The sequence below is a fragment of the Oryctolagus cuniculus genome, chromosome 3 (assembly GCF_964237555.1).
Source record: "Oryctolagus cuniculus chromosome 3, mOryCun1.1, whole genome shotgun sequence".
NCBI lineage: Eukaryota > Metazoa > Chordata > Mammalia > Lagomorpha > Leporidae > Oryctolagus > Oryctolagus cuniculus.
The window spans coordinates 170,649,978-170,663,496 of NC_091434.1; positions in this window are offsets into that span (position 1 = coordinate 170,649,978).

The following is a 13,519-nucleotide window of genomic DNA, read 5'->3' on the forward strand; positions in this document are numbered from 1 at the left end:
CCTCCCCTTCCCTCCCATCTTTCAAATAAATAAATCATAAAAAAAAAGATGAGAACAAGAGTTTTTAAAAAAACCTACAAAGATAGAAATTACTTCTCAATCCTACATTGTGTGGGATGACCCTCACTGTATAGAATTGTTATGAAAACCCTTGCCCCACGTCTTTAGTGCACATACAAGATTCCACGTGTGTCTGCCAGCAACAGGCAAACCCTTTTAGTGGGAAGGGCAGGCAGAATGCCTTTGTATTCTTGGGACTAAGCTTCAGTTCAGAGAAGGCATTTCACAATAAATGACATTCAGTTTACAGAGTGACTATATACTGTATATATGATATACTATGAACTCTGTACTTTTAATCTCCTTTAACTCTTCCATCTGCCCTGTGAAGTAGTATGATTGGTCTCAGAGAGAGATCAGACTTGGACATGGGATGAATATCTCCGACTGGAAAATTCAAGTTGGCCAGAGAGGTAGGACAAGATGCCCGATGCTGGTGTCAGGAGCTGTCGAAGACAAAGAGCGAACCAAGAGCAGTTATGGAGCATGGGGGTAGGGCTGCCAAAAGGCTCAGCTACCCACGGATCTCGGACAGAACCGCTCAGGACAGGGAAGGAGGCTGAAACACAACAGCCAGGGCCCAGGAAGTGAGGTCAGAGAAGACGGGCCAGGGGCTGCACCAGAGCTCCTCATGTGGAGAGAGATGACACCAAAAAGAGAAAAGAAACAAGGATAAATCAAAGGCAGGTTTCCCTCAAGCCTTAGACAGATTCATAGACGGGCGAGAAGGTGGGCGTGAGTGGCACTGTGAAGGCTTGGAATGAGGAGAGAAGGCAGGGTGCAAAGATCTCAGTCTCTCTTCTCCTCTCTCTCCTCTCTCTTCTCTCTCTCTCTCTCTCTCCCTCTGATATAAAATGATCAGCCTGTCCAGCTAAGCTCGATTAGCAGATACATCCACATTACACTGTTAGTTTGGCCCAAACAACCCTATTTCCCAGTCATTAACAAACTCAGCAATCTCTTTGAAGATATGCTTTCTTTTCAGATGTTAAAAATAGTCATTTCCCCCTTCCCCAAGAGGAATAATTGCCTTCTTTTCTCCCCAGTGGCAGTCTTGATAGGCCAAAGCTACAGAACCTCACCCAAAATAGACTGAATATTTCAAATGTTTTCTTATTTGCACCCCTCACAAGTATGCCTGCAATGCAAAGCCAATTATGAGATTGGATTTTTTTTCCCCCTGTAATGAGTGAAGGATGTGTTTTCTGGCTGGGAGGGGAGGCCAGGTCTTACCATATGGCCTTGGTGAAGTGTGGATGGGAAGAGGAAGCCGGTACGGCTGTGTAGACACGTGTGTGCAGAGTCGGAGGTCTCTTTTAGGACTCACCATCCTGGCGCCCATCTGGTGTGCGTGTCAGCACTGTCCCTTTGGGGTGGAAGCTTGCCCAAGATGCTTGCCCAAAGATGCGCAGATGCTGAGTGAGTGAATGAATGGAGGAGCGAATGAATGAATGAGCTCTGTGTATGGTTCCAGTCCCAGCTCTGAGTGAGGCAGCCATCCACCAGAGACCGGAAGCGATCTCCCATAGAGGGCGCTCTTGCAGGGTAGAGCAGATCTGGGAGTGGGCATGGTGGGTGGAAGCCACAGAGACCTCTAGTTACCGGGTCTAGCTCAAGCCGTAAGGAGACAGAGGTTTCCTGGGGGGAACAGGCCAGTGCTATTCTGTGAAGGTGGGAAAAGGCAGCGTTTCTCTCATGTGCTCTCTCACACCTAATCACCCCCTCTTTCCGTTCCATCGAGTGCTCACCTTGGCCCAGACAACTGAGGTTCTCTTCTTCTTCCACCTGGTGCTGCCAGAGACTGGTCCCATCCGGAGAGCTCAGTGCAGGCTCTCACTGCATCGGCACCCTGTTCATAAAGTGCCTGGCATCCAGGTGCCAAGACGGGCTACGGCTTAGGAGTTAGCTCTTCAAGAGTAACTACTGGTGTTTTCCATCAACGCTTTCATACAAGCGTGTGAGCACAGTGAGGCCTTCATGGTTGGGGCAGGTCCATCTCTTGCCTGCTCTGAGGACAAAGAACAGACAAAGAAGGGTGGTGGCTTTGTGCAGTGTCACAGACCCAATCAGATACAATGCCCTGGGGAGAGAGTGTCTCATCTATATAACAGTAATTATCAAACTGTTCCCTGTAAATACAGACAGATGGTATGTGTCAATTCAAAATAAAAAGTAAAAACAACAAAATTCCAGAAGATTAGGGATACTACAACCAAAGCTGCTGTACCTACTCTGAAGAATCAACAGGCATAATTTTTTTATACTTGCTTCAGATCTTCTACACGTTGCAGATTCTTTTAAAATTCCTTAGGTTTAAAAAATTGATCTGAGTCACAGAGAGATGGTGATTAGTACTGTTCTCCTCACTCCTTCTTTGGAGACAACCACTCTCTTGAATTGGCTGTGGTTCTGTTCTACTCCTACACTATCGAGATTAGTTCAGGGGCCAGCGTTGTGCTGTAATGGGTAAAGCCATTGCCTATGACATCAGCATCCCATATCAGAAAGCCAGTTCGAGTCCCGGCTGCACCATTTCTGATCCAGTTCCCTGCTAATGCACCTGGGAAAGCAACAGAGGACGTCCCAAGTCCATGGGCCCCTGCACCCATGTGAGAGACCTGGAAGAAGCTCCTGGGTTCGGCCTGGCCCAGCCCTGGCTGTTGTGGCCATTTGGGAAGTAAAGCAGCGGATGGAAGATCTGTCTCTGACACTCACTCTCTCTCTCTCTCTCTCTCTCTCTCTCTCTGTCTCTTTCTCTTTCTCTTTCTCTCTAACTCTTTGCATTGTAGAAAAAGAAAGAGTTCATACAAACAGAGTCATTCCAATTACAACTTGCTTTTTTGTTTGTTTAACTTAACATAATTATTGAGATCCAACTCGTTCATTTTATCCAGTATGTAATACCACCGTAGTTAATGTAGCCTCTCCCAGCCCATTGCTGTTGGATTTCCCAGGGGTTCTATGGCTACAGATACTGCTCTAATGAGCTTCCGTCATGTGTCGCTCTGTGAGAGTGTGAAGTTTACCAAGAAATCAATCCAGAGGTGGATCGCTGGGTGATTCCAGATCACTCTAGAAGAGAATTACCAATTTGCTTTCTTTTTTTTCAGTTTAGGAGAAAAAGATTTTTTTATATAATTTCCTTTGTATAAAAATATACTTGAGGCCGGCGCCACGGCTCACTAGGCTAATCCTCCGCCTTGTGGCGCCGGCACCCCGGGTTCCAGTCCCGGTTGGGGCGCCAGATTCTGTCCCAGTTGCCCCTCTTCCAGGCCAGCTCTCTGCTGTGGCCCGGGAGTGCAGTGGAGGATGGCCCAAGTGCTTGGGCCCTGCACCCCATGGGAGACCAGGAGAAGTACCTGGCTCCTGCCTTCGGATCAGCGCGGTGCGCTGGCCGCAGCACACCGGCCGCGGCGGCCATTGGAGGGTGAACCAACGGCAAAAGGAAGACCTTTCTCTCTGTCTCTCTCTCTCTCTCTCACTGTCCACTCTGCCTGTCAAAAAAAAAAAAATATATATATATATATACACACTTGAATGATACAATTATTACCTAAAGGGGGAGAATTAAAAAATAATTATATTGATTGAGCTGTATTTTGTGTAAGATTTCACACCTCATATTTTTTCTATTATAATTCATCATATCTGTTGGTAATCTATCCAAGAAACACTGTCTTTTGGGAGCAGAATGTAAGGTGTTAGATACAGACACAGAATATAAAAGTAAAATCACAATCATTTTAAAAAGTCTTATTTTTGTTTAAAAAATTCTAAGAAAAATGTTAGGTATTTCAGGAACAGTTTTCTCTGGCCTCCTTTTAAGTACCTGGAGGTGTTTCCTCCTTTTTTTTTTTTTTTAACCAATTTGATTTCTTATGCAAAAAATGTATGAGGATGTACTTTTGCAAGTCATCAATGCATCTGCTTTTGCAGGGCAAACTTTTTTTTTTGTTTTTTGAAGTCAATCTGGTGAGTGTGATCTAGGATCTCTGCTTTAACTTGCGTTTTCCTGGTTACTATCCAGGTTGACTAGTACATCAAAGGTTTTTGCCTTTTTAGTTTTCTCGTATGCAGCTTGCTGTATCCCATGCCCATTTTTTAAAAAGATTTATTTATTTGAAAGTCAGAGTTGAGAGAGAGAGGGAGAGAGGGAGAGGGAGAAGGAAGTCTTCCATCCTCTGGTTCACTCCCCAAATAGCCTCAACGGTTGGAGCTGCACTGATCAGGAGCCAGGAGCCAGGAGCTTCTTCCAGGTCTCCCATGCAGGTGCAGGGGCCCAAGGACTTGGGCCATCTTCTACTGCTTTCCCAGGCCATAGCAGAGAGCTGGATCGCAAGTGGAGCAGCTGGGACTTGAACCTGCACCCATATGAGATGCCAGCGCTTCAGGCCAGGACATTAACCCGCTGCGTCACAGCGCCGGCCCCTCCCATGCCCATTTTCTTATTGGGTTGTTTTCCTTCTCTTGGTCAATTGGCTTGTAGACTTTCTTTGATATTTTAAACTCTAGTCCTTTATTTTATACTTCATAACTTTTCTATTGGCTGATTTATATTTGGTGGTTTTGTTGAGTAAAAATTTTTACCTCTTGATGTAATGAAATGTTTTGGTTAAGTCTGTTTTAATTTCAATTAATTTATTTTTTACTTTTTTGAAAGGCAGGTAGACAGACAAGATCTTCCATCAGCTGGCTTACTCTCCAAATGCCCACACAGCCAGGGCTGGGCCAGGCCAAAACCAGCAGCCAGAACGTAATTTGGGTCTCAAGTGGATGGCAGAGCCCAATGACTTGAGCGATCACCCTCTGTCTCCCAGGGTGTGCATTAGCAGGAAACAAGAGCTGAAAACAGAGCTGGGATTTGAACCCAGGCACTGTGGTATGGGGTACGGGAACCCTAAGCAGTGAGTTAGCAGCTGCACCAACACTTGCCCCTCATTCTTCCTTACATTATTACATCCTTACATAAGTTAGCCTCTCCTTTGTTTAAAAAAAAAAAAAAAAAAGGAGTGGGGAATACAGCAAATGCTCGGTTGCTTTCAACAAGAAGCATTTATCTGTTGGTTTGCACAAGGCCTGGGGAAGCAGTGACTCTGCTGGTCTTCGCTGGGCTCCCAGGCCCAGCCCCGCTGCTCCCTGTGTCTTGGAAGCCACGCTGTAAAGGAGCCACTATCTGGGATGTATTCGCTTCCCGTGTTGCTGTAACAAATTAGCACTAACTGGGTGGCTTACAACAGCAGACATCTATTCTCACACAGCTCTAGAGGCCAGGAATCCACAGGCAAGGTGCTGACAGGGTTGTCGGCTTTTTCTGGAGGCCCCAGGGGGGGATCTGTTCCATGCTGCCGTTCTAGCTTCCGGTGGCCACTGGCAATCAATAGCATTCTTTGGCCTGTGGAAGTCTCACTCCAGTCTCGGTGTCTGTTCACAACCCCTTCTTCTTAAACCTCCCTCTGTCTTTCCGTTCTTATAAGGCCACTTGTCATTGGTAATGCAGCATGACCTTATCTCAAGATCCTAATTACATCTGGAAAGATCTTAATTCCAAAATAGGTCCTATTCACAGTTCAGGGTGATTGTATCACTCAGGGGGCGGGGCCCCTTGAACCCCCTCCATGGCACGCTGTTATCCTGGAAAAGGAGACGTCTCAGCTGGAAGCCTCTCCAAGCCCATCATCGCTTCTGGCCACATTGCCCCGGACGAAGCAAATCACACGGTCAAGTCCACCTACTGCAAAGCACTGCAAAGACACGTGGCGGAGAAGATGAGCGCTCATTCCATCAGAGAGGAAGCAGATGGTTTGCAATGAGAATGCAGCCTACCAAAAGCTATGTGGTTTTAAAGGTCAAATAACAGCGGTGACTTTCAGCAAAGTGCAAGTGTCTCCCGTCCCGCTCATTCCGAGAGCCGATCCTGCCCCTAAGCAGTGGCTCCTCGCTGCCTCTCAGTTCCCCGCTTTGGGCTCCAAATGTTGGGGTGTCAGCTCCCACAGCTCTGCGCCTCCAGGAAACTCCTGGTCCTGTAAGCTGGTGACTGTCACGTGTGCTCCTGAGGCCTGCACCCTTCTCTCCCTGAACTCCAGATTTGTCCACCCACTACCCATCCTCCCTCCCACTTGGATGCCTACAGTCACGTCAACACAAGCCTAAAGCATGTCTTTTGTGACTCCCTCCTGGGGGCCCCGTTCCATTCAGTAATATTACAGGTCACTTGGGTATTCAGACCTTAAAAAAAAGGGGACAAGATTGTTTTCTTCTTTTCACATCCTCACATGTCTCACATCCTCACATCCCTCATTTAAACCTCATTTAAGTGATTCTTGGTGTACCCCGAACTCAAGACACTGTCAGTCTCTGAGCCACTGCTGCCCTGGTTCAAGCCAGCACCTCTTGCCTTTGAGGGCCAATAATGTCTTCCTGACTCTCCTCTTGCAACCTTGCACCTGTTCTGTGCAGGGTAGCCAGGCTGTTTTTTCTCCTGGTTCAGGATCTTCTAATAACCTTCGATCTTCCCTAGACCAGACCCAAAGCCCTGACCCCAGCTAAAGGACTTGAATGATCTGTTCCGGCCATTGGCCATCACTTATTCCTAATTACTCCAGAGCCTTTGCTATTCTTTTTTTTTTTTTTTTTTTTTTTTTTTTTTTTTTTTTTTAAGATTTATTTATTTACTTGAAAGAGTTACAGAGAGATCTTCCATCCACTGGTTCACGCCCCAAATGGCCACAACAGCCAGGGCTGGACCAGGCCGAAGCCAGGAGCCAGAAGCTTCTTCTGGGTCTCCCACGTGGGTGCAGGGGCCCAAACACTTGGGCTCTTTTCCATTGCTTTCCCATACACACTAGCAGGGAGCTGGATCGGAAGTGGAGCAGCTGGGACTTGAACCGATGCCCCTGTGGGATGCCGGCACTGCAGACAGCGGCTTTACCCGCTTTGCCACAGCACCAGCCCTCACGCTCCCTGTGCTATTCTTAATATGCATTTGCTGTTCTCGCCATCGGGAATGATTTTCTTCAATATCCTCACGTTGCTCCTGTACTTTATTCATATCTCAATTGAAAAACTTCTTCCAAGAAGACTCCCCTGTTTTGCTCTATTTCTTTCTAGCACTTACCACTGCCTGACATTATGTATCTACAGATTAGTTCATGTGTTCTGTCTCTTGCCATCAAAATGTACATAGCTCACAACACCCAAAACAGGCCCTAGCGTGTTGTAGAAACTCAATAAATATTTAGTCAGTGAGTGAATAAAGGCATGAACTGTTTTGTTGTTCTTTTAGGAATTTGTTGCTTTGCTCCTCAGTAACTTACTAATTTTGCTATTTATGTAGTCTTCAATAGTAGACATCATCTCTTGGTTTCCTACTATACAGAGTATTTCAACCTTTTTTCCACCATCATCCTACTAATATATTGTTTGCCCATTATCCTCTGAATCTAATTATGTCGTCATTGCTTTGGTGAAATCAATACCCAGTATTTACATTATAAGGGCTGTGCAAATGTTCCTCACAGTTGAGCTATGTAGGATCAAATGGTTACTCTTCCTTTCTTAGAAGTTTTTTATTTTTAAAAAATTTATTTATTAGAGAGAGAGAGAGGCAAGGATCTTCCATCTGTTGATTTGCTCCCCCAAACAGCCGCAACATCCGATCTGGATCAGGCTGAATCCAGGAGTTAGGAACTCAATCCTGGTCTCCCACGTGGGTAGCAAGGATCCAACAACTTGAGCCATCACCTGCTGCCTGCAAGAGTATATGTACATCATCAGGAAGCTAGAATCAGGACTCAAACCCAGCACTCTGATATGGGCTGCTGACGTCCCAAGCAGCAGCTGAACCATTGCACCAAACACCTGTCCCTATTCTTCCTTTCTGTACAAATGTTTTGTTGTTGCTGAAATTACAAGGACTTCAGTCTTACATTTACTTATTTTCTATAAGCCTATCACAAATGCTTTCCCCAAGGATGTGTGTGTGTGTGTGTGTGTGTGTGTGTGTTTGTATCTGAATTTTGAAGTCTGCTGCCCCAGTACCTACTGGTTGCTTTGTGAACCAGTTCTATAGCCGTTGTCCTGGAAAGGATTTTCCCCCTCCTCCTGAGATTGCCTTTCACCTCTGTCCTGGATCACAGCCTCTGTCTCCTGACCCTTCCCTCCTGGTTTCTAGTCTCCCGCAGCCTTTCTCCACCCCGACCCGCTCTGGCTGGAGCTCACAACCTCAAGAACGCCTTAGCATCAGAGGGAAGTGTGTTTGTCTCAGTCTGTGTCATGTTGCCACAACTGAATACCTGAGACTGCAGACTTGATGGAGAAGAGGGATATATTTAGTTTACAGCTCCGGAGGCGAGGAAGCCCAAGAGCATGAGGGCCCTGGCACCTGGTTAGTGTCTGGGCAGGGGCTCCTGGCTGAGTCACAACACAGCAAAGGGCGCCACACAGTGAGACAGCGTGGTGCCCAACCCCATCTCTCTTCTTTCCTTACGGAGCCACTAACCCCATCATGGGGCCCTCCAAACACTGTTAACCTAAGAATCTGGACAATTAAGTTTTTCAGGTATGAACAGGTTTTTTTTTTTTTTTTTTTTTTTTTAAGATTTACTTATTTATTTGAAAGTCAGAGTTAGAGAGGGGAGAACAGGACATCTCCCATCTGCTGGTTCACTCCCCAGGTGGCATGGCTGCGCCAGCTGGGGCTAGGCCAGCCTGAAGCCAGGAGCCAGGAGCTTCATCCGGGTCTCCCGCAGGGGTGCAGGGGCCCAAGGACTTAAGCCATCCTCCACTGCTTTCCCAGCCAGGCACATTAGCAGGGAGCTGGAGTGGAAGCGGAAAGCCGGGCTCGAACCAGATCCATATGGGATGCCGGTGCTGAAGACGGAGGCTTAACCCACTGCCTACTACGTCACAGCGCCGGCCCCACATAGGAACTGGTTTAGGATGCTTTTAGACACAGCAATATAGTTCTTTAATTTTTCTGACCCAATGGACTCTGTGAATCTGAAAATTTGTGTTCCTTCATTTGGAGAAATCTTATGTTTATTTTTCCTGTGATAATTTCCTTCTTACTATTTTTTTTCTGTCTTTTTCAGGAACACGCAAGTATAGTATTTTTAATTAACTCTCTAATTTTTTTTATCTGCTCTCTCCCCTTTCCTCCTGTCTTTATCTGCCATTCCTCGAACTGAATTTTTATAAATTCCTACCATACTATTTTTCATGTTACGAGAGTTCCCTATTCTCTGAAAGTGCCCTTTTAAAGTGTCTTTCTCTTGTTCCGTGGGGGCCGTGTCTTTTCTTATCCTACGGAGAACTGTAATGACAGCTTTCTTGAACTGGTGTAGTAATTACAGTTTCCCTGAAGTCTGCGCCCTGTCCTACCCCCCTTTCCTCTGTCTCTTATCTCAGCCGCTCCTTCTAGGGCTGCTCACAGCTGGGCAGGAGGTGTTCAGCCCCGTAAGGGCTGACATTCCAGGGTCCCTCCCAGGCCTGCACTTGGCTTTAGCTTCTCCACCGACAGGCCTGTTTCCCCGGAGTGGAATCCATCCAATTTCCCGCCCGGAGAGGACAAAGCTGGGAGCCTGACGCGATGAGGGGACTGGGGCTGTTTCAGTGTTGAGACAGTCGCTTATGGATCATGGATGGCTGTGCTGGTATCTTGAGTCGAGCCCTCGCCTTTGGAGGACTTGGAATGAGTTTGCAGGGTTGTGTGGGAGGTGGAAGAGGCTCTCTGGGCTTCTGATTATTCCTTGCTAACAGGGGAGATCTTCAGCCAAGCCTGCTTTCTGCTCCACTTCTCACCTCAAGGGGTTCCCAGGGACTTCCCAATCCTGAGGTTATTATTATTTTTTTTTTCCCTCTCTCCTGGGTCTGAGGCTTGACTCAGCTTCTTCCTTGGCTTCTGAAGCCTCAGAGCCAGATGTCAGTTCTCAGGTCTGTTAAATCACTTCCCACCCATCTGTCCATTTTCCGTATTCTAGAATGTGGCCAACACCAGGCCTCCCCTCTGTTCCGGTGCCCTTGGCCTTGTAGGATTTCTTGGTGATTTCCTGCTTCTTTGCTATCTTGTTGGTGAGGGTTTGGGGAAGCAGCAGAGCTTCATGTGTGTTGCTAATTGGATTGGCCATATTTAACCAGATCCCCCGTCTTTTCCTTTGTTAGTTCTCTTTTGTGTTCCATACCTCATGATGAAAATCCTCACCTATCTTCCCCCTAATCATTTCCAAGTTCTGTTTTTTTGTGTGTCTCCAAGTTTCTTGCAGCATGGGGTAGGGATTAAAATATAACTTTATTATAACTTTATTATCTCCACAGAATCTATGTTAAATTCACTATTAATAGAGTAATTCACTCTTTTTTATGATTTGTAATAACTCCTCAATTATTTAAAAAAACTTTGCATGCTTGGGTATATTTTCAGGTTTGCTACTTTATTCTGCTAATCTACAATGTTTATTTTTTTTTAATTTTTTTTTTGACAGAGTGGACAGTGAGAGAGAGAGACAGAGAGAAAGGTCTTCCTTTTCCGTTGGTTCACCCCCCAATGGCCGCTGCGGCTAGCACACCGCGCTAATCTGAAGCCAGGAGCCAGGTGCTTCTCTTGGTCTCCCATGGGGTGCAGGGCCCAAGCACTTGGGCCATCCTCCACTGCACTCCCGGGCCACAGCAGATAGCTGGCCTGGAAGAGGAGCAACCGGGACAGAATCCGGCGCCCCAACCGGGACCAGAACCCGGTGTGCCAGCGCCACAAGGCGGAGGATTAGCCTAGTGAGCCACAGCGCTGGCCTCATTTGGGGATTTTAACTGGAATACTGAGTGTGCAGAATACTTGGAGGGGAATTTACATCTATGAGCTTGAGGTTTGCTGCCTATGAAAATGGTTTATCTGGGGCCAGCGCTGTGGCGCAGTGGGTTAAAGCCCTGACCTGAAGCGCCGGCATCCCATTTGGATGCCAGTTCTAGTCCTGGCTGCTCCTGTTCTGATCCAGCTCTCTGCTATGGCCTGGGAAAGCAGTAGAAGATGGCCCAGGTCCTTGGGTCCCTGCACCCACGTGGGAGACCTGGAAGAAGCTCCTGGCTCCTGGCTTCAGTTTGGCACAGCTCTGGCTGTTGCAACCATCTGGGGAGTGAACCAGCAGATGGAAGACCTCTCTCTCTCTCTTTCTACCTCTCTCTGTAACTCTTTCAAATAAATAAAATAAATCTTTTAAAAAAACGATATATCTCAGCATTTATGCAGGTCTTTTATGTCCTTAAATCAGTTTATAGCTTCCTTGCACATATTTTATTACATTTATTCCCAGGTTATTAACTTCTTATTATGAATAGGGTATTTCCCTATTATATGTAAAAATCAGAGGTGGCTAATCACAGGAATTCTAGGTTTTTAAAAATTTGACTTGTTTCTTTTTATTTTTTTCTGACCTTTAGCAGTTTTCCATATTTATGGGGCACAATGTCGCACATATATGCAAAGTCTAATGGTTGGATCAAGGTAATTGGTATTGCTATCACCTCAGAGATATGTAATTTCTTTGAGAACATTTAGATTCCTATTAGTTATTTTTAAAAATTCAATTACTTGCTGTCAGCCATAGAAATCCTACTGTGCTGTAGAACATTAGAAGTCATTCTTCTGTCCAACCACACCGCAAGGAACTCTGGGCTTTTCTGTACTGAGCTTAGTTGCGAGAATCTAGCTAAGCTCTTATAGTAGTTCCCATAGTTTGTATCTCCTCTTGCATTTCCTACTCAAGTAATCCTATCATAGTAAATAAAGATACTTGTTTTTCTTTCTAATCTCTGGGGTCCTGGTTAAGACCTCCTGTGCATTTTTTAACTGTAGAAGAAATAGTAGTCATTCTTTTCTTTTTATTGGTTATAATCAGAATGCTTTGTACATTTCATCATTAAGTATGTTACAGACTTCTGGCAAATGTCTCTGGTTATGTTTGTAAAGATTTCATTTCTAGTTTCCTAAGAAGTTTTTCTTCCTGTGATTACTAACTTTACCAAGTAGTGTTATTTATTGAAATGATATTTCTATTCTTTGTTCTATCTTCTTTTTGCTTTTACTCTTTTTTAAATGCTGTTTATAAAAAGGGAACAAACAACATGGATTTCATATATACAGTCTTGAGAGCATAATGATACTTCCCGCCCCACCCTCCTTCCCTCTGTTTTGACTTTCAAACTGTTAGTGTTATGTCAACCAATTTTCAGATTTTAAACAATTTCTGTCTTGGTCTTATCTTTTTTGTTGCCCAATTAGATTCAATTTGCGGCTTTTCCCATCCAGGTCCACAAGTGCTCTTAGTCCAAACTCTCTTCTTTTCTCTCTCTCTTTTGTACTTTGTAGTCCAATTTGGATATCGAGATTCTTTCTGGTCTGCTTTTATTGTTTTATAAACTTGAGTGTCTGGAAAGGTTTCATTTGACTGAAATAATATTAAGAAGTATGTTATGTTGCCTTTTAAGTTTCAATTTGGGGGGCGGTGCTGTGGCACAGTGGGTTAAGCTGCTGCCTGCAATGCTAGCATTTGGGGGCTGGTTCGAGTCCCGGCTGCTCCACTTCCAATCCAGCTCCCTGCTAATGTGCCTGGGGAGGCAGCAGAGGATGGCTCAAATGCTTGAACTCCTGTCACCCGTGTGGGAGACCCAAAGGGAGTTCCAGGCTCCTGGCTTCAGGCCAGCGCAACACTCTGGCCATTTTGTGGCCATCTGGGGAGTGAGAGAACAGATAGACAATATTCATTCTCTCTCTCTCTCTCTCTGATTCAAGTAAATAAATCTTAAAAAAAAAAAAAACTTTTAACTGCTCTTATATGCAATAAATTAGATGTTTTAAGCTGAAAGAGTGTGTATTTTTTTCATGAATTATATGAAGTGATTCTAATTTTGAATGAAACAATGTGTGGCCTGTTTTCCCTGCTCGACACATGAGCAAAATCTAATTGCTAGCTACTGAGCTACATGATAGCAGACACTCAGTTGGAACTGAAAAAATAAAACAAATCCAGATATTTCCAAATGTCTCTCTAGGTTTACTGTGGTTCAATTAGGCAGATGTGCCCTGTCATAGAAAAGCTGCTCCTATCTGGGATGATCCAAGTGGGAAATATATTCCACAGAAATTTCCAATAAAAATCTTGTGTATTTGAAGTTTGTGTTTCCACATGGCCTCTGGGAAAAGTAAACTCTATGGAAGTAAAGTTTCCTGTGCAGAGATTGGGCAAAATTTTTGAATATATATATATATATCTTGTTACCTTTTATTCTCTTTTATTTTCTATTCCTGTTTGTTTGAAACAAAATGAAAAAAAAAAAAAGAAGGAATGTGTTCTGTGGCATGGCGTATATATCATGAAATTTGTTCAAGTGTTCTTCTAGCTATGTAGTCTGTCCACAATAAGTCTATTTCCAGATACACAGAGTAAGCTGCATCTTTCTCAACCTCTCTCTA